This window comes from Nicotiana tabacum, chromosome 9 (assembly GCF_000715075.1).
Source record: "Nicotiana tabacum cultivar K326 chromosome 9, ASM71507v2, whole genome shotgun sequence".
NCBI lineage: Eukaryota > Viridiplantae > Streptophyta > Magnoliopsida > Solanales > Solanaceae > Nicotiana > Nicotiana tabacum.
In genome coordinates this window covers 119,807,380-119,827,356 of record NC_134088.1, presented here as the reverse complement: position 1 = coordinate 119,827,356, position 19,977 = coordinate 119,807,380, and positions in this window count along the sequence as shown.

The window sequence follows — 19,977 nt, the reverse complement described above, 5'->3', positions numbered from 1 at the left end:
TATTGGCTTATTTCAAATTTGTAAAATATTATAAATCATAATGTTAATTGAGTGATGATAAATATTCATAAAATCAAAATGAAAAGAGTGAAATAAATTGGGGACAAAAAAATAATCTAGCATTGGGAAAAAAGCAAGGAAAAAACTTACATATTTCTTTTGAGTTCGTGTATTTATTTGAATTTGCTTTTTAGTTTTTATCTTCTTTTTGGCCGTTCTGCGGATTGCTTGCAGATTTCACACAAAAAAGAGAGAAAGGAATACTACGGAGTGAATATAGGAAAAGTAGGATGTCAGATTTGGATCGTTTATTAATATTTAATTATCGTTTAAATTATAATTAAAAATAATTATTTTTTAAGATAAAAATAATATTTGGATAAAAATACTAAGGTTTAGTTCATTTTATAACGGTCTTATATATTCTGTATTTTTTTTCCATTGTTAGATGTTTTATGTTTAGATATCAGTCATAAACTCTATTAAAAAGTTTGGTATTACCATGAAAATATTTGCGTTAATTAAAAGATAAATAAATACTAGTGCATAAATTTAATTCATAAAATAAAACAAAATAAAACAAAACAGAAGTAATTAATTTTGGAGTTCCAATTTTGATGTGGACCAATTAAGGACCACGTAGTGAAATTGATATTGACTGTTGTTGAAAATATGGTTTCATAGTCTATTCTTCTCGTGTGACATTTCAGTCCATGTATTTAACAGAACATATCCAGCTCAAATCAGGTGATTTTAAGGAGGATTTAATTCCTTTAATTAATGCTTTTGGGCAATTATTTGTCCTTTTTGTTTGGTAACCTAAAAATAAATGTTTCTTTTATTACTCTTAGGGGTTGTTTGTTATGGATATCTCATTGGATTAGTTATCACGCGTTCTATATGGGATAACTAATTTTATTATTTTGGTGTAAAATTATTCCAGAATTAATTAATACCCCAAATCAAACATGGGATAAAGTTAGTCCTAAACTTTATTCAGAAATTATTATCCTTATTCAATATACCAAACGACCCCTTACTAGTAAGGCTTATGCCCCAATTTTGAGGGCCCCGTTTTTTAGAAATAACTAGTTTCTGAATACTTGCGTTGCACGTGTAACTCATACTAATACGTACAAATTTTTTTAAACTGTATAGATAATATTAAAATATGAGTATAATGAATAACATGAAATTTGAAGGGGAAAATGAAAACTCAAACCAATGAAAGGATGTTTCCATTTTCTGGTGATGAAGTAGAAATATGAGAGAAAAAAATATTTCATTAGTAGTTGTCTTCTACTTCGGTCACGATTATAGTTTGTATTTGTACACGGTCAACAAATTCAGTATTACATTTTCATAGTTGGTTAAAATTCATTTTTCGATTTACCATTATGTGTAGTTGTATTTACACTGTTATAATGTGGTGATGATAAAACTCAATGCAACAGAGATGAACTGAAAATTTGGTCTTTCTTTTTTATTTGTCTAAATTGTTTTTTTTGTGTAATCTTGTAAGTTTGAAACTAGGTCATCCTTGCACATGTTGTATCAGTTTCTGCTCAAATTTTAGATTTCATTTTATGAATATGAGAGTTTCCTTTTTATTAAATTTATTTTTTTCTATATTACTGGTTAATCTTCTAAGTTAGATATATGCATGGCTCGATTGTAAACTGAATTTGCCAACAATTAGTGGATGATATAATGCAAATATTTATATTTAGGTACGGGAGAACGTGGTTACTTTGTGGCATTCTGAACAATATACATTCATTCAGAAGGTTGTTGAATTGTCTCAAAGGCTCAAACCAAAAGTTTACCAAGTGACTTTTGGATAATATACACTGATTCGTCAATTGGTGGTTACTGAAGAAAAAAATAAGAAGGCACTATTTCATATCAAAGAGTATAGGGAGTGTTACTTAACCAACCTTGCATAAGCAATGCTATTTGGTGAATATCTATATGAAAGTAAAAAAGAAAAAGAAAAGGTACTTACATCTTAAAACTGCAACCGTCACGACTCAAATTCTCGTATAGGCTGTGATGGCGTCCAACGTCGCCGATAGGCAAGCCAACGGTGAACTGACTATTTGATTACTCTTTTAATAAGTTTTTAAGTAATTAAATTCCATTTATTAAGAGATTAAGGAGTAAAAAATTTAATAAAACAAAACAAAGGCAATTGAGTGTGCAAATATAGTGACATAAATACTCCAAAATCATAAAGTCTACTAGCATGTGTGACCTAGTATCACAAGTGTATGAGCAACTAGTAGAATATACAAAATTCTAACTACTGTCTGAAATAAAGTAGACAGAAAATAGATACAAAGAGAGACTCTAGGTGCATAAGGAAGCAGCTCATCACTAGGCCTCGGGGGTAACGGGGGTGCGCGCCGATATGACCGCCATATGTACATGCCTCAGATCCTGCACGATTAGTGCAGAAGTATAGCGTGAGTACGTAAACAATGTGTACCTAGTAATTATCTAGTCTAATCTCAAAAAAGTAGTGACGAGGGGTCGACTTCGACACTTACTATGGGCTATAAATAAAATATAAAAATTTTAAATAAGCATGTGTTATATAAACAATAATTATAACTCAACAACAAGCAGTAAATACATAATTCTTTCACTAATCGTAACTTCCAGGTCAAATTATGTCATTAATAATTACAACCTCTCAAGCCATAAAATAATATCAAGTATAATTAGGCTCCGAGTATTATTACATATGATTTATGTCGAGGTCGTACGGTCCGATCCAGAATAATGTGTACACTGCCGAGGGTCGAGCGGCACAAGCCATAGATGCATCTATCTACTGTCGAGGCGTTCGGCCCGCTCCAAAAGAAGAGAGGATACTTTATGAACATCCGATTTAAAAGTTATTACAAGGCTAATACACAAAGAAGCACAATTTCTATTAACGATCAAGTAACCCGCCAAAACTTAAGTAAGTGAAATTCAGTCTTTTACAATTTTTCTATCAAGTTCCAATATAATTTAGGCACTTTAATTAGCAAGGAGGGTGCAAATATTACAAATATTTCATGATTTGGGTCCTAAACTACCCGGATATAAGCATAATTAGTAGTTACGCACAGACTCTCGTCACCTCGTGCGTATGTAGCCCCCACAATTAGAAACAAATAGTAATTTAAATCACCTATGGGTAAATTCCCTCTTACAAGGTTAGGCAAGAGACTTACCTCGTCTCAAAGCTCACTTTCCGATCACAAATTCACTCTAAAGACCCTACTTGGTGCCAAACAATCCGCAACTAGCTAAATGTTATATAAAATAATCAATATACGCTCAAAAGTTAATAATTTAACTATTAGAGTAATTACCCAACCCAAATTGGAAGATTCTTAAAATTCATCCCGGATCCACGTGCCGGATTCTGAAAATTTTTGAAGAAAATTGTTACCCATAATCCCACGAACTCAAAAATATAATTTTCATTTGATTCCACAATTATTTTCGTGGTTAAATCTCATTTTTATCAAAATCTAGGTTTTTCATCTAAACCCATAATTTTCACAAATTTACATGTTAAAATCTACCCATAATCTATGTATTTAACTTACATTGGGTAGGAATTACTTACCTTCAATAGCTAGGTGGAAATCCCTCTTTAAGAAGCTCCAAAATCGCCCAAGAAATGAAATAAATGAACCAAAAATGGCCTAAGTCCCGTATTAAATGGACCTCACTGCCCAGCGACTTCCGCTTATGTGGAATATTCATCGCAAATGCGGCTCTCCCTCAGCTGGCCTACTTCCTCATCTGTGAAAAAATGGCTCGCTTTTGCGGATCTTGCCCGCTTCTACGGACCATTGACCGTTTCTGCAGTCGCGCAGCTGTGCCCCCATGTCTGCACCTGCGGACTCAGCCCACACAGCCCACAAAGCACACCTGCGGCCAATCTTTCGCAGGTGCGAATGCACCATAAGCCCTACTGCTTCAGCAACTCCTTCCAAGTCCGAACGAGTTTCGCGCATCATCTGAATGGCATCCGAGGCCCCCGAGGTCTCGTCCAAACATATCAACAAGTTCAAAATCATAACGGACCTGCTTGACCTCGCGAAACACGAAAAACAATACCAAAACTAAGAATCATACTCCAAACCAAATCGAATCAACTTATGAACTTCAAGCTCTTCCAACTTGTTTCGAACGCACCGAATCATACTTAAACTACTCGGAATTACACAAAATTTTGCGTGCAAGTCTTAAATCACCATACGGAACTATTATCGGGCTTGAAATCCCTAACATATCTCGATAACACCAAAACCTACTCCAAGCCAAATTTAAAGAACTATAAAACCTTCAATAAGCCAACTTTCAACTTTAGGTGCCGAAACGCTCCCGGGTCATCCAAAATCCGATACTAATATACGTCCAAGTCCAAAATCATCATATGAACCTATTGGGACCGTCAAATCCCAGTTCCGAGGTTGTTTACTATAAATATTGACCCAAGTCAAACTTAACCTTTTAAAGTCAATGTTAAGGAACTAAGTGTTTCGATTTCAACCCGAACCCTTCCAAACCCGAACTAACCATCCCTGCAAGTCATAAAATAGTAAAAGCATATATGAGGGGTCTTATTTAGGGGAACAAGAATCTAGAAAGCAAAACGATCGGTCGGATCATTACATTCTCCACCTATTAAACAAACATTCATCCTCGAACGGGTCTAGAATCGTACTTGGAGTGTCGAATAAGTGTGGGTATCTGCTCCGCATGTCCTCCTCGGCCTTCCAAGTCGCCTTCTCAACTGGTTGGCCCCTCCATTGAACTTTTACCGCATAAATCTTCTTGGACCTCAACTGGCGAACCTGTCTATCAACAATGGCAACTGGCTCCTCCGCATAACCCACGTTCTCATCTAACTAAACCGCGTTATAGTCTAACACATGCGAACTATCGGCATTATACTTCCAGATCATAGACATGTGGAAAATCGGATGAACCCCCGATAGATCGGGAGGCAAAGCAAGCTCATATAAGCAACCTCCCCAACTTGCCTCCTCAAATGGACCTATAAACCGTGGACTCAACTTGCCCTTCTTCCCGAACCTCATGATTCCCTTCATTGGTGAGACTTTCAAGAGAACCTTCTCGCCCACCATAAATGATAAGTCACGCGCCCTCTGATCCTATAATGAACCGACTGGTCATTTTGCTTTTTAGATCCCTGTTCCCCTAAATAAGACTCCCCATATGTGCTCTTACTATTTTATGACTTGCGGGGATGGTTAGTTCGGGATTTGGAAGGGTTGGTTGAAATCAAAATATTTGGTTCCTTAGTTTGGCTTTTAAAAGGCTCAGTTTGACTTTGGTCAACATTTTGAGTAAACGACCTCGAAACCTGGATTTGACTGTTCCAATAGGTTTGTATGATGATTTTGGACTTGGGCGTATATTCAGATCGGGTTTTGGATGACCACAGGAGCATTTCGGCGCTTAATGTTGAAAGTTGGCTTATTCAAGGTTTAAAAGTTCTTTAAATTTGGTTTGGAGTAGGTTTTGATGTTATCAAGGTCCGTTTGGGATTTCGAGCCTGAGAATAATTTCGCATGGTGATTTAAGACTTGCACAAAAAATTTGGAGTCATTCCGAGTAGTTTAGGTATGTTTCGGCACGTTCGGAGTAAGTTGGAAGAATTTGAAGTTCATAAGTTGATTCTATTGGTTTTGGGTTGCGATTCTTAGTTTTAATATTGTTTTTCGCGTTCCGAGGGTGTGAGCGAGTCCGTTTTATAATTTCGAACTTGTTGGTATGTTTGGTCGGGGCCTCGGGGCCACCGTACTAGTTTCAAAGGGTCGGCAGAGTGTGGTTTCCTATTTTTAGAAGGGCTACTGGTGCCTGGCATCTGTTGCGTTCGCATCTGCGGTGGGGCCCAAGGTCCACAGAAGCGGAATTGCTAGAGGCAATGAGGGATTTTATTGCGGGAGTTAGGCCTTATTCCTCACTTTTTCATTTAGTCTTGGGGAATTTTGAGAGCTCATTGGAGGGGGATTTTCATAAATATCCTAAGGTAAGTAACTCCCACCCATTGTTGAGTTAATTACGTGGGTTTTCGCTAGATTTAACATGAAAAGATTGTGAAACTTTTTGAAAATGTGAAGAACCTAGGGTTTTAATAAAAATAAGATTTAACCACATATAACTAGTTTTGGATTGTTCGGCACCGAGTTGAGGCTATAGAACGAAATTATAACCGGAAAGTGAGTCTTGAGACGAGGTAAGTCTCTTGTCTAACTGTAATGATCCGGCCGATCGTTTTGAGAATTTAAGTCTCGTTCGGCGGCATAAGGTCTTGAGAATCTTCGTATTATGGGTATCGACTTGCGTGCTTAGTTGAATTTAGTTACCGGGTGATTTAGAGTCAAATCGGAAGAAGGATTCAAGTTTTGGGAAGCTTAAGCGGTAAGAGTTGACCAGAAGTTGACTTTTGTGTGAACGACTCCGGTATAGGTTTTGGATGATTCCAACAGCTTCGTATGGTGATTTTGGACTTGGGTGTGCGTCCGGATTCGGATTCGGATTTGGAGGTCCGTAGGGTAATTTAGAGCATTTCAGCGAAAGTTGGAAAAGTGGGAGTTTGGAAGGTTGGGAGGTTTGACCAAGAGTTGACCTTGGAGATTTCAGGGTCGGAATGCGATTCCGAGAGTTGGAACAACTCCGTTATGTTATTTGGGACTTGACTGCAAAATTTGACATAATTCCGGGTTGATTTGGTAGGTTTCGGCGTGAGTTTTAGAAGTTGGAAGATTTAAAAATTCATAAGTTCGATTATGGTGCGATTTATAGTTTCGACGTTGTTTGATGTGATTTGAGACCTCAAACGAGTCCGTGTTAGGGTATAGAACTTGTTGGTATGCTTGGACGGGGTCTCGGGGGACCCGAGTGTGTTTCAGACGAGTTTCGGTTGGTTTTCATAGTTTTGGTCAGGTCTGGTTCTGGTGTCTCGCACCTGCGACATCTTGGAGCGCTGGTGCAGCTCCGCTTCTGCGTGAGCCTGATTGCTTCTGTGATCACAGAGGCCTAGGGAGCTAGCTCGCTTCTGCGGATACTGGCACGCAGGTGCGAAGGCTGCTTCTGCAGTTGAGTGATCACATCTGCGAATGAGTTCGCTTCTACGCTCCTATTATCGCTTCTGCGACGCCGCTGGTGCGGCTATATTGTCCGTAGATGCGGATCTAGGTCTGGTAAGTCAAGTTCGCAGATGCGAACGTCTGCCCGCAAATGCGATAACACAGATGCGCTTATTTGTCCGCAGATGCGGAAGTCCTGGGCAGAGAGTTTATATTAGAGGGTTTTGCCATTTTCTCCATATTTTGAGGTTTAGACCTCAGTTTTGGGAGATTCTTTGTGGGTTTTTCAAGCAAATCGATTGGGTAAGTGTTCTTCACCTAGAATTTATTATATTCCATATTTTTATCTTTATTTTTATCATTTAATTTGTATTTTGAGTTGAGGAAAATGGAGGTTTTTGAAGAAAATTTTCAAAATGAAAAATCATGATTTGAGGGACGAATTGGTATCGAAATTTGATAATTTTAGTATGATTGAGCTCGTATCAGAATGGGTGTTCAGATTTTGTGAGATTTGTCGGGTTTCGAGGTGCGGGCCCGGGGGTCGATTTTTAGATTTTGATAAAGATTGAGGCTTTATGATCCGAAATAGTTTCTTATGAGTTTTATTTGTGCTTTGAAGTTATTTTGGTTAGATTTGAGCCGTCCGGAGGCCATTTCACCGAGAAGTTCATTTTTGAGTATCGGTCTGTCATCTTTAAGGTAAATATCTTGCCTAACTTTGTGTGGGAGAACTACCCCTTAGTATTTGAGTCTTCTATGCTAATTGTAGTCCATGTACGCGAGGTGACGAGTAAGTGCTCAGACTTATTTGTGGAAAATCGGCCGTTTAGGGTTGTTAGATCATTGTATTCACTGAATATGTAGTTGTTCTTGTTATGATTATGTTTCTTAATTACTAGTTTCATATCTACCTAGTTTAATTAGATATAATTGCTTCATGATCCACTCTTATTGCTTATTTGATTCATATGTGCCTTAATTGAAATTGTTATCTCTTCTATTGCCATGTTATCCTTCCCCTAACTACTTATCTTTTTTTGAAGTTATAGTTATCTCTTCTGTAATTGTTCATCCTTAATTGAGGTTGTGATTATCTTTCTGCTGCTTATCCTTAATTGAATTTATTTTGCCCCTTTTCATAATTGCCCAACCTTAAAAGAAGTTTAGATATCCTATATCTTAGTTGACTTGTCCTTATTTGGGATTATTCGACTTGTGTTAGCTCCCTTGCTGTTGAACTATATATCGTGGGCCGTTGTTACATATTATTTCCTTCCTTATTGAGTTGTTCTTGTTATGACTAGCATTCCCTATTATGGCTACTCCTTGTGAATTAGTTCCTCCATTTTTTGAGTTCTGGAATCTCTGAGTTGACTTATTTGGCGTGCCCTTGTATTATTGTCATTGTTGTTGTTGTTGTACTTGTTATTGCGATGCACGAGGTTTATGCCGTGCGGTTGTTGTTATTGTGTTGCACGAGGTTTCTGTCGTGCTATTGTTACTACTGATATTTGCACATGCGGCGTGACAAGGCGGGCTATATGTATATGGGTTGCGCATGTGGCGAGACAAGGTGGGAACATTATTATGCACGTGTGGCGAGACAAGGTTGGCATTCACTTTACTATTGCACATGTGGAGAGACAAGGTGGGTTGTGTTAGGGATTGATTTGTGATGACTTGTGATGGCCTGGGGGCATTCTTATTGTTGATATTTATGTAATGGTACACTTACCTGTGTGAGCTTTATCTTGTGGAAAGTTGTGGGAAAACATTCTACGTGCTATCCATTTCTTTTCCTATACTTACTAGCTGGCATGAACTATGTTAGGATACTTGCACAAGTATACACGTAGTTAAGCACTCTTATTGGTTAAGAGGTTTCTTGATATTGTTTGGTATAGATGCACACCCTTGTTTACTTGCCTTCTTTGTGAGAATGGCTCTATTTGGCACGTGAGTCGTTAGTGCAGTTATAAATTGTAATGAGAGCACTGATGCTAAGTGTTAGGGTTCAGGAATTAGGACCCGTGAGTTGTGAATATTCTGAGGTTCGGTACCTCGTGGAGGTTATTGGCTAAAACCCGGTGTGAAAGCGGTCATTTTGTTGAGTTGTTATTTGCCTTTCATTTATTTGTGCTCACCGGATTTAGACCGTGTTTCCGTACATCTACCGTGTCATTATTATGGTATTCCGCTGATAGTTGTTGTTTTCCTTTCTTAATGAAATTACCGTATTATTTGCTATTTTGTGTAGTTTTTATATAGATATCATACTCTGTTGTTCCTATACTTATACTTGTTTAGGTTATTTAGTCCAGTAGGTGTCTTGACTGTCTCTTGTCACTACTCCACTGAGGTTAGTCTTGATACTTGTTGGGTACCGCCGTGGTGTACTCATACTGCACTTCTGTACATTTTTGTGCAGATCCAGGTATTTCGAAGTCAGTTGATCATTAGCTAGATGTGTGGATTGTTGTTGTGGAGACTCAAGGTAAACCTGTTGATGCATTCGCATGCTTCAGAGTCACCTTCTGATTTGTATTCACACTATTTACTTTATTTCAAACAGTTGTATTTAGAAAATTGTAGCAAACTTTGTAGAGCTTATGACTTGTACTACCGGTTTTGAGAATTGTAAATTTTATAAAGGTTTCTATTTCATAAATTGTTAGATGTTATTTAATTATTGTTGTTATTTGGCTAATGTTAGGCTTACCTAGTCCCTAAGACTAGGTGACATCACGACACCTAATGGAGGGAAAATTGGGTCATGATAAGTTTGTATCAGAGTTCTAGGTTCATAGGTGCTACGAGTCATAAGCGAGTTTAGTAGAGTCTTGCGGATCGGTACAGAGACGTCTGTATTTATCTTCGAGAGGCTACGGAACTATTAGGACAGTTTCACTTTCTTCATTCCTATCGTGCGAGTTTATTGATCTTGAAGTTTGAACTTTTATCATTCCATTCTCTCACAGATGGTGAGGACACGAGCTACAATTACTAATGATGTTACCCCCGGAGCAGATGTCACTAGGGGCAGAGGTAGAGGCCGACGAGGAGCACGTGTCGCAGCTAGGTCACCTATCAAAGCAGCAGTTGAGGAGCCGCTAGTAGTTCCAGTTGGGGGGCAGATACCGGAGGCGCCTGTTGTTACCCCCGGACTTCAGGAGACCTTAGCACAATTCTTGAGCATGTTTGGTACATTGGCTCAGGCGGGGTTGATTCCGGTTGCACCAACTACTTCATTAACCGGGGGAGGAGCTCAGACTGCCACCGCCCACACTCCGGAGCTGCGAGTTCATGTTGGTCAGGTTCCACGTGTCATGGTGACACAACCTGTGGTTCCAATTTAGCCCGTGGTTAGGGCAGCAACATCTGAGGAAGAACAACTTAGACTTGAGAGGTACAAGAAGTACCACCCTCCTACCTTCAGTGGATTGGCGACATATGATGCCTAGGGTTTTCTGGAGTAGTGTCATCACATTCCCCGTACTATGGGTATTGTGGAGACGAGCGGGGTTGCTTTTACTACGTTCCAGCTCAGGGGAACGGCTTATCAGTGGTGGCGGGCATATGAGTTGGGTAGCCCGGCCGAGGCAGCTTCACTTACATGGGTTCAGTTTTCAGAGATGTTCCTGAGAGAGTTTGTCCCTCAGTCCCTTCGGGATGCATGGTGCACGGAGTTTGAGCAGCTGCGCCAGGGCACTATGTCAGTATGAGAGTATGCCGTTAGGTTCATTGATTTGGCTAGACATGCACTTGTTTTGGTGGCTATAGTTAGTCATTTGTTTTTATTCATTATTGAGAGTTACGAGGCTAGAAGTGAATTCCTGTTGTCCATTATGGTATGTTTTGATGTGATTCCTAAGTAAGTTGGTTATGAGTTGTAATTTAGATGCTCTACCGGGGTGAGAGTACAGTAAGTTTTGTGATTTTATTAGTAGAATTGAGTTAGTTAAAGGTTTCAATTGGCATGATGTGTATTCGACATGTGATTCAGAGTTGAGGGTGAGACCCTCGTGATTCCATATGATTTGATATGTTTGAGCCGGGCTGCGTGCCACGGTGAAAGTTATATATCAGGATGAGATCCTTGTGATTTGTTCATGTACTTTGATTTTTCCTTGTAAATTGATTCGTAGTATGGTACTCATAGAGAGTTGTGCCTGTCGGGCTTGTTTGATGTTTCTCTTATGTGTTTCTCTTTACATACTCAGTCATTTTCGTTCTGTGCTTCTTGAGTTTTAGTTTGCGGGGTGTGTTCCCGGTGGTGTTAGTTGTGACTTGTTGATTCGGGTGTATAGTTATGAAGTCTTCATGTTTCTTGAATCATTGTTAGCGTTGTGGAGGTTTGAAATGGGTTCTAACGGATACGGGGCTAATTGCCGGTGCTGGTTTTGAATTCGGGCAGCTATTGTGATCAGAAATGTTATTATGGTACTATGTGTGGTGTGTCATATTGAGTGGTCATACCTTGTAGGTGTAGGCATAAGTTGTTGCAGCTGGTTGGGGTTGATACCGGATATAGATTTAGAATCGGGTCTTTTGGAGTTGAACGAAAGGTGAAAAACTTGACTCTAAGGCTTATTGGTGTTGGTAGAAGGGATAAATTACAGTTGAGATGGTGTCGTTAGGCTTATGTGGATTGGGGTGACGTGGGGTCACCCGCAGGTGTATGTTGGATGTGTGCATTCAGTGATTTGATGACTTTGAGGCGATTCTTAGCACGTTCGAAGACGAACATTTGTTTAAGAGGGGGAGAATGTAACGACCCGGTCGGTCGTTTTGAGAATTTAAGTCTCGTTTGGTGGCATAAGGTCTTGAGAAGATTCGTATTATGGGTATCGACTTGCGTGCGTGGATGAATTCAATTATCGGATAATTTAGAGTCAAATCGAAAGAAGGATTCGAGTTTTGGGAAGCTTAAGATGTAAGAGTTGACTGGAAGTTGACTTTTGTGTGAACGACTTCGGGATAGGTTTTGGATGATTCCAACAGCTTCGTATGGTGATTTTGGACTTAGGCATGCTCCCGGATTCAGATTTGGAGGTCTGTAGGGTAATTTGGAGCATTTCGGCGAAAGTTAGAAAAGTTGGAGTTTGGAAGATTGGGAGGTTTGACCAAGAGTTGACTTTGGAGATATCAGGGTTGGAATACGATTCCGAGAGTTGGCATAACTTCGTTATGTTATTTGGGACTTGCCTGCAAAATTTGATGTAATTCCGGGTTGATTTGGCAGGTTTCGGCGCGAGTTTTAGAAGTTAAAAGATTTGAAAATTCATAAGTTCGATTATGGTGCGATCTGTAGCTTCGACGTTGTTTGATGTGATTTGAGACCTCGAACGGGTCCGTGTTAGGGTATGGAACTTGGTGGTATGCTTGGACGGGGCCCCGAGTGTGTTTTGGACGAGTTTCAGATAATTTTCATAGTTTTGGTCAGGTCTGGTTCTGGTGTCTCGCACCTGCGACATCTTGGAGCGCTGGTGCGGCTCTGCTTCTACGCTGATCGCTTCCGCGATCATAGAGGCCTGAGATCTAGCTCGCTTCTGCGGATGCTGGCACGCAGGTGCGAAGGCCGTTTCTGCGGTTGAGTTATCGCATCTGCGAAAGAGTTCGCTTCTACGCTCCTATTATCGCTTTTGCAGCGCCGCTGGTGCGGTTATATTGTCCGCAGATGCAGACCTAGGTCTGGTAAGTCAAGTTCGCAGATGCGAATGTCTGGCCGCAAATGCAATAGCGCAGATGCGCTTATTTCTCCGCAGATGCGGAAGTCCTCGGTAGAGAGTTTATATTCGAGGATTTTGCCATTTTCTCCATATTTTGAGTTTTAGACCTCGATTTTGGGAGATTCTTTGTGGGTTTTTCAAGAAAATCGATTGGGTAAGTGTTCTTCACCTAAAATTTATTATATTCCATGATTTTATCTTTATTTTTATCATTTAATTTGTGTTTGAGTTGAGGAAAATGGAGGTTTTTGAAGAAATTTTTCAAAATGAAAAATCATGATTTGAGGGACGAATTGGTATCGGAATTTGATAATTTTAGTATGGTGGAGCTCGTATCGGAATGGGTGTTCGGGTTTTGTGAGATTTGTCGGGTTCTGAGGTGCGGGCCTGGGGGCCGACTTTTGGGTCGATTTTTAGATTTTGATAAAGATTGAGGCTTTATGATCCAGAATAGTTTCTTATGAGTTTTATTTGTGATTTGAAGTTATTTTGGTTAGATTTGAGCCGTCCGGAGGCCATTTCACTGAGCAATTCATTATTGAGTATCAGTCTGTCTTCTTTGAGGTAAGTATCTTGCCTAACTTCATGTGGGGGAACTACCACTTAGGATTTGAGTCTTCTATGCTAATTGTAGTCCATGTACGCGAGGTGACGAGTAGGTGCTCAGACTTATTTGTGGAAAATCGGCCGTTTAGGGTTCTTAGATCCTTGTATTCACCGAATATGCAGTTGTTTTTGTTATGATTATGTTTCTTAATTACTAGTTTCACATCTACCTGCTTTAATTAGAATTAATTGCTTCATAATCTACTCTTATTGCTTATTTGATTCATATGTGCCTTAACTGAAATTGTTATCTCTTCTATTGCCATGTTATCTTTCCCCTAACTGCTTGTCTCTATTTGAAGTTATAGTTATCTCTTCTGTTATTGTTCATCCTTAATTGAGGCTGTGATTATCTTTCTGCTGCTTATCCTTAATTGAATGTGTTGTGCCCCTTTTCGTAATTGACCAACATTAAAAGAAGTTTAGATACCATATATCTTAATTGACTTGTCCTTATTTGGAATTATTCGACTTGTGTTAGCTCCCTTGCTGTTGAACTGTATATCGCGGGCCGTTGTTACATATTATTTCCTTCCTTATTGAGTTGTTCTTATTTTGACTAGCATTCCCTATTGTGGCTACTCCTTGTGAATTAGCTCCTCCGTTTCTTTGAGTTCTGGAATCTCTGAGTTGACTTATTTGTCGTGCCCTTGTATTATTGTCATTGTTGTTGTTGTACTTGTTATTTGTGATGCACGAGGTTTCTGTCGTGCGATTGTTGTTATTGTGATGCACGAGGTTTCTGCCGTGTTGTTGTTGTTATGGGGTTGCACGAGGTTTCTGCCATGCTATTATTACTACTGATATTTGCACATGCGACGTGACAAGGCGGGTTATATATATGTGGGTTGCGCATGTGGCGAGACAAGGTGGGAACATTATTATGCACGTGTGGCAAGACAAGGCAGGTATTCACTTTACTATTTCACATATGGCGAGACAAGGTGGGCTGTGTCAGGGATTGATTTGTGATGACTTGTGATGGCCTGGGGGCATTCTTGTTGTTGATATTTGTGTAATGGTACACTTACCTGTGTAAGCTTTATCTTATGGAAAGTTGTGGGAAAACATTCTACGTGATGCCCATTTCTTTTCCTATACTTACTAGCTGGCATGAACTATGTTAGGACACTTGCACAAGCATACACGTAGTTAAGTACTCTTATCAGTTAACAGGTTTCTTGATATTGTTGAGTATAGATGCACACCCTTGTTTACTTGCCTTCTATGTGAGAATGGCTTTATTTGGCACGCGAGTCGTCAGTGCGGTTCTAAATTGTAATGAGAGCACAAGATGCTAAGTGTTAGGGTTCAGGAATTGGGACCCGCACGTTGTGAATATTCTGAGGTTTGGTACCTCGTGGAGGTTATTGGCTAAAACCCGGTGTGAAAGCGGTCATTTTTTTTGAGTTGTTATTTGCCTTTCATTTATTTGTGATCACCGGATTTAGACCGTGTTTCCGTACATCTACTGTGTCATTATTATGGTATTCCGCTGATAGTTGTTGTTTTCCTTTCTTAATGAAATTACCGTATTATTTGCCATTTCGTGTAGTCTTTATGTAGATATCATACTCTGTTGTTCCTATACTTATACTTGTTCAGGTTATTTAGTCCAGTAGGTGTCTTGATTGTCCCTCGTCACTACTCCATTGAGGTTAGTCTTGATACTTGCTGGGTACCGCCGTGGTGTACTCATACTGCACTTCTGCATATTTTTGTGCAGATCCAGATATTTCGAAGTCAGTTGATCATTAGCTAGTTGTGCGGATTGTTGCTGTGGAGGTTCAAGGTAAACATGCTGATGCATTCGCATATTTCGGAGTGACCTTCTAATTTGTATTCACACTGTTTACTTTATTTCAAACAGTTGTATTTAGAAAATTTTAGCAAACTCTGTAGAGTTTACGACTTGTATTACCGGTTTTGGGAATTGTAAATTTTATAGAGGTTTCTATTTCATAAATTGTTAGATGTTATTTAATTATTGTTGTTATTTGGCTAATGTTAGGCTTACCCAACGGAGGAAAAATTGGGTCGTGACACAAACCTTGTAAGAGGGAACTTGCCCCATAGGTGATTTAAATTAATATTTGCTTCTAATTGTGTGGGCTACGTACGCACGAGGTGACGAGAGTCCGTGCGTAGCTATTATTTATGCTTATGTCCGAGTAGTTTAGGACCCAAATCATGAATTACTTGTAATGTTTGCACCCTACTTGTTAATTTAAGTGCCTAAATTATATTAGAACTTGTTAGAGGAATTGTAAAAGACCGAATTTCACTTGCTTGAATTTTTAGCGGATTACTTGATCGTTAATGGAAATTTTATTATATTGTATATTAGCCTTATTATAACGTTTAAGTCAAATACTTATAAAGTATCCTCTCTTCTTATGGAGCGGGCCGAACGCCTCGGCAGTAGATAGATGCATTTATGGATCGTGACGCACGTTTCTCGACAGTGTACATGTTATTCTGGACCGGGCCGTACGACCTCGGCATAAATCATGCTTAATAATACTCGGAGCCTAATCATACTTGATATTATTTTATGGATTATGAGGTTACACTTATTAATGACGAGAATTTATTAAATTATGAGAGAATTATTTGCTCCTGCTTGTTAATGAGTTATTATAATTATTTACATAACTCATGCTTATTTAGAATTTCTGTATTCATATTGTTAGCCCTTAGTAAGTGTCAAAGTCGACCCCTCGTCACTACTTATTCGAGGTTAGACTAGATACTTACTGGGTACATATTGTTTATGTACTCACACTACACTTCTGCACAAATCGTGCAGGATCTGAGGCAAGTACATCTGGTGGTCCTACCGGCGCGCATCCCAGATATCCCGAGGCCTAGTGGTGAGCTGCTTCCTGAGCCGTTCCGCATCACCTAGAGTCTCTCCTTTGCATTTATTTCTGTCTATTTTTATTTTATACAGTAGTTAGAGTTTTGTATAATCTATTAGTGCTCATACACTTGTGACACCAGGTCTTGGCACACACACTAGCATATATATGGTTTTGGATTTTTCTATTGTTATGATTGCACTCAACTGCTTTCGTCTATTTATTTAAAATTTGTCGTTTCTTAACCTTTTAATTAATGGAATTTAATTACTTGAAAACTTATTAAAAGAAAATCAACATGATTTAATTCACTGTTGGCTTGCCTAGCGATAACGTTGGGCGCCATCACGGCCTATAGGCGAATTGGGTCGTGACAATATGATATGATCTATAAGTATTATATAAGTATATAGGTATTTAAAAATAATGCTTTAGTACTTTCAGTACAAAAATAGAATTTTTCATATAAAAGAAAAGAAAACCTTTTAGATATGTAAATAAAGTAAAGATTTGACTTACTTAACAACTTTACATCTCAAAAAGCTAGAAGAATAAATTTTCAATAAAAATATACTACTATGTAATATCTTTCTTGTAAAAATTTAGGTCTCATATTAAACTTTGCCTTTAGGTCATACATGTGCTTGAGCCGCACTGGGTGGAATGGATAAGATATTTTACCTCTTAACTAATCCCGGGTCCTAGTCATGAGAATGAGAAATCTTGATAGTGAGTGCTTCTCCCTTTAATGGATATTATATAGCGAGAATCTAAATTGGTTAGAATCTCAATGCATTTATAGAGCATCATGTGAAATCTTTTTTAAAAAAAACCAAGATCGGGCCTTAGACGAATCAATCTTTGAAGCCAAGTGTAGAAACAGGAAAATGACACTGTATAGCCGCTCTCAAAATAATAGCCGATATATATCATTATAAAAGTATGAATACAATGTCGGTTTATCAAAATAACCTTATAATATTAAGCATAATAACTCATAATAAAGGGACATAACCGGAATTTTAGATATTAACCTTATAATCCTAATAGTTCTAGAACATAATACTATACGTTAGGAATCCTAAATGATTACCTTTAGGAATCCTATTAGTATAATTATTTTTGGGCTGTCTAATTCATATAAAATTGAACAAGTAAATATCTTTAGTCATGTAATCCTATTATTTTTAGGATATACTTCTTAAAAATTCCTATTACTAATTTAATTTGAAAATATATTATAATATCCTATTACTAATTTAATTTGAGAATGTATTATATTGTCCAAATCCATTTAGAAAAATGAGAGCCTATATTATTATAAAAGTACAAATATAATATTAATATATCAAAATAGCCCTAAAATGTTAAACGGAAGATCTCATAGGGAAAGGGCATAACTACAATAACCTATTTTTGGACTATAATACCTTCTATGCTAATTTTTAATATTTAAAATTTTAAAAGTAATAAAATTTTGCCTATTAAATTCTCATTAAAAATATGTAGAAAGATTTAATAAAATCAATTTCATAAGAATCCTCTGTATTGGCAATATATTACCATTACATAATGTCCAATATGAAGAAAAAATAAGAGTAATTTTAAATGGATTGCATAAAGAGTTAAAATTGAGAAACAAATATCGCCACGATAATATATTTGAACTATTTTCCTACTCAAATGATATTTTTTAATCAATTTTTTGTGTAATATTGAAAATACCTAATTATTAAAAATCAATTAAGAATATAAATGTGTGAGAAAGAGAGAAAAAATAGTTGGTAAGAATCAATACCATTAATAATTCTACAAACATAAAGATCTAAAAGTGAAATGTCATATCAATCTTTTACTCTTTGAAAATAAATTTATAGTGGATAAAATTATATTAAGATTAAATATTCAAAACAAGAGATGAACTAACATTAAGATCTAAATCAATATAGAATAGATTATTTTTATGTTAAAACAAAATAATTAAATCTTTTAATTAATTATTTAGCAAGAGAATCCAATTCAATTATTTTTTAAATTCATCATATGAGTAAAATCTTATTCAAGTTAAAAATAAATCTTAGGATATATAAATTAATTCCATAAAAAGAGCGTTAGAACACAAAGTAAAAAGGTTAGTATATTACTAAGAATTAAAATGTTATACAAGTGTCAGAGGAAGCACAATCAAAGCTAAATGCTAAACAAGAACTGTCATGACCCAAAATCTATTACAGGTCATGATGGCGCCGGATACCGCTGTCAGGCAAGCCAAAAATAAATACTTAATTTGGTTCTCATTTTAATATTTTTGAAGTCATATTTTTCTTCAATTAAATAGTAAAAGATCGAATTCACAGTATAAATAATAATATTCTTAACAATTTTAATACAGAACAACCCATAATCACCCCAAAACCTGATGTCACAAGTACATGAGCATCAACTAAGAATGTAAAATAAAATACAGCATATGTCCGGAATACAAATTTGGACAGAAGAAATATAAATACTCTGAAGGAGACTCTACCGGCCGCGGGTCGTAATATGGAATGTAGCTCACTTAAGTCCCTGCATGCATACACGCCTCTGCTCTCACAAGGCCACTAGTCATATATGTAGCTGCACAAAAATATGCAGCAAGTGTAGTATGAGTACGTAATCAACGTGTACCCAGTAAGTATCTAGCCTTACTCCGGAGGAGTAGTGATAAGGGGTTGACATCGACACTTACTAGCGGTCCAATAATATCAGGTACAGTAAAGTGGTAAGTAAATATGAGGCAGAGTAAATAAATGAGATAAACAAGTATAAATCACGTGGTACAAATCCCCCTATTTACGAGGAACTCAATCTCTTTATTAGAAATTTCCTCCTTAACCGGAGCATATATATAGATATATTGGATCTCATCAGATGGATTGTCATAACTCAAATCGGGAAAACTCGCAGATACACTGGCTTCTTGCCAAATATTACGCACGATTCCATGAGGATATGATATAGGAAATGCCGAGGCGTACGGCTCGATCCAACATAAATATTTAAATTGTGCACTGCCTCGGGTCGAATGGCATGAACCATAGATGCATCTATTAAACTGTCGAGGCGAACAACCTACTCCCATGAGAGTGTGGTATATAAATCCTGCCGAGGCGATCGGCCCGATCCCATAAGAGTGAAATACAAAATCCTGCCGAGGCGAACGACCCGATCCCATTAGAATAAGAAGCTTTGACGGGTCCTTGACCCCACTCACGAATAAACGTGTGAGTTGTAATTTCTTTAATAAAAAGCTTTCAATGAAGTATATATATCACGAAAACATGCCGTAAGAGGGGTAAAGTTATTCGGTGACTAATCATGAACTCGTGAAGTTTCTACAATAGCAAGTCTAGTCTCAAGTAGAAATGTAAAACAAAGGAATTTAATAGGCGAGAGAAAGCTCAAATAGTGCAGATACATCATGATGTGAACCTAAGCCTACCCGGACAATAACAAGAATGTACCTACGTACGGTCTCTCGTCACCTCACGTGTACGTAGCCCCCACAACAAGTAGCACACATTAACATACAACACCTAGGGGTATTTTCCCCCTCACAGAGTTAGACAGGAGACTTACCTCGTCTCAAAGCATACTTTCCCATCCAAAATT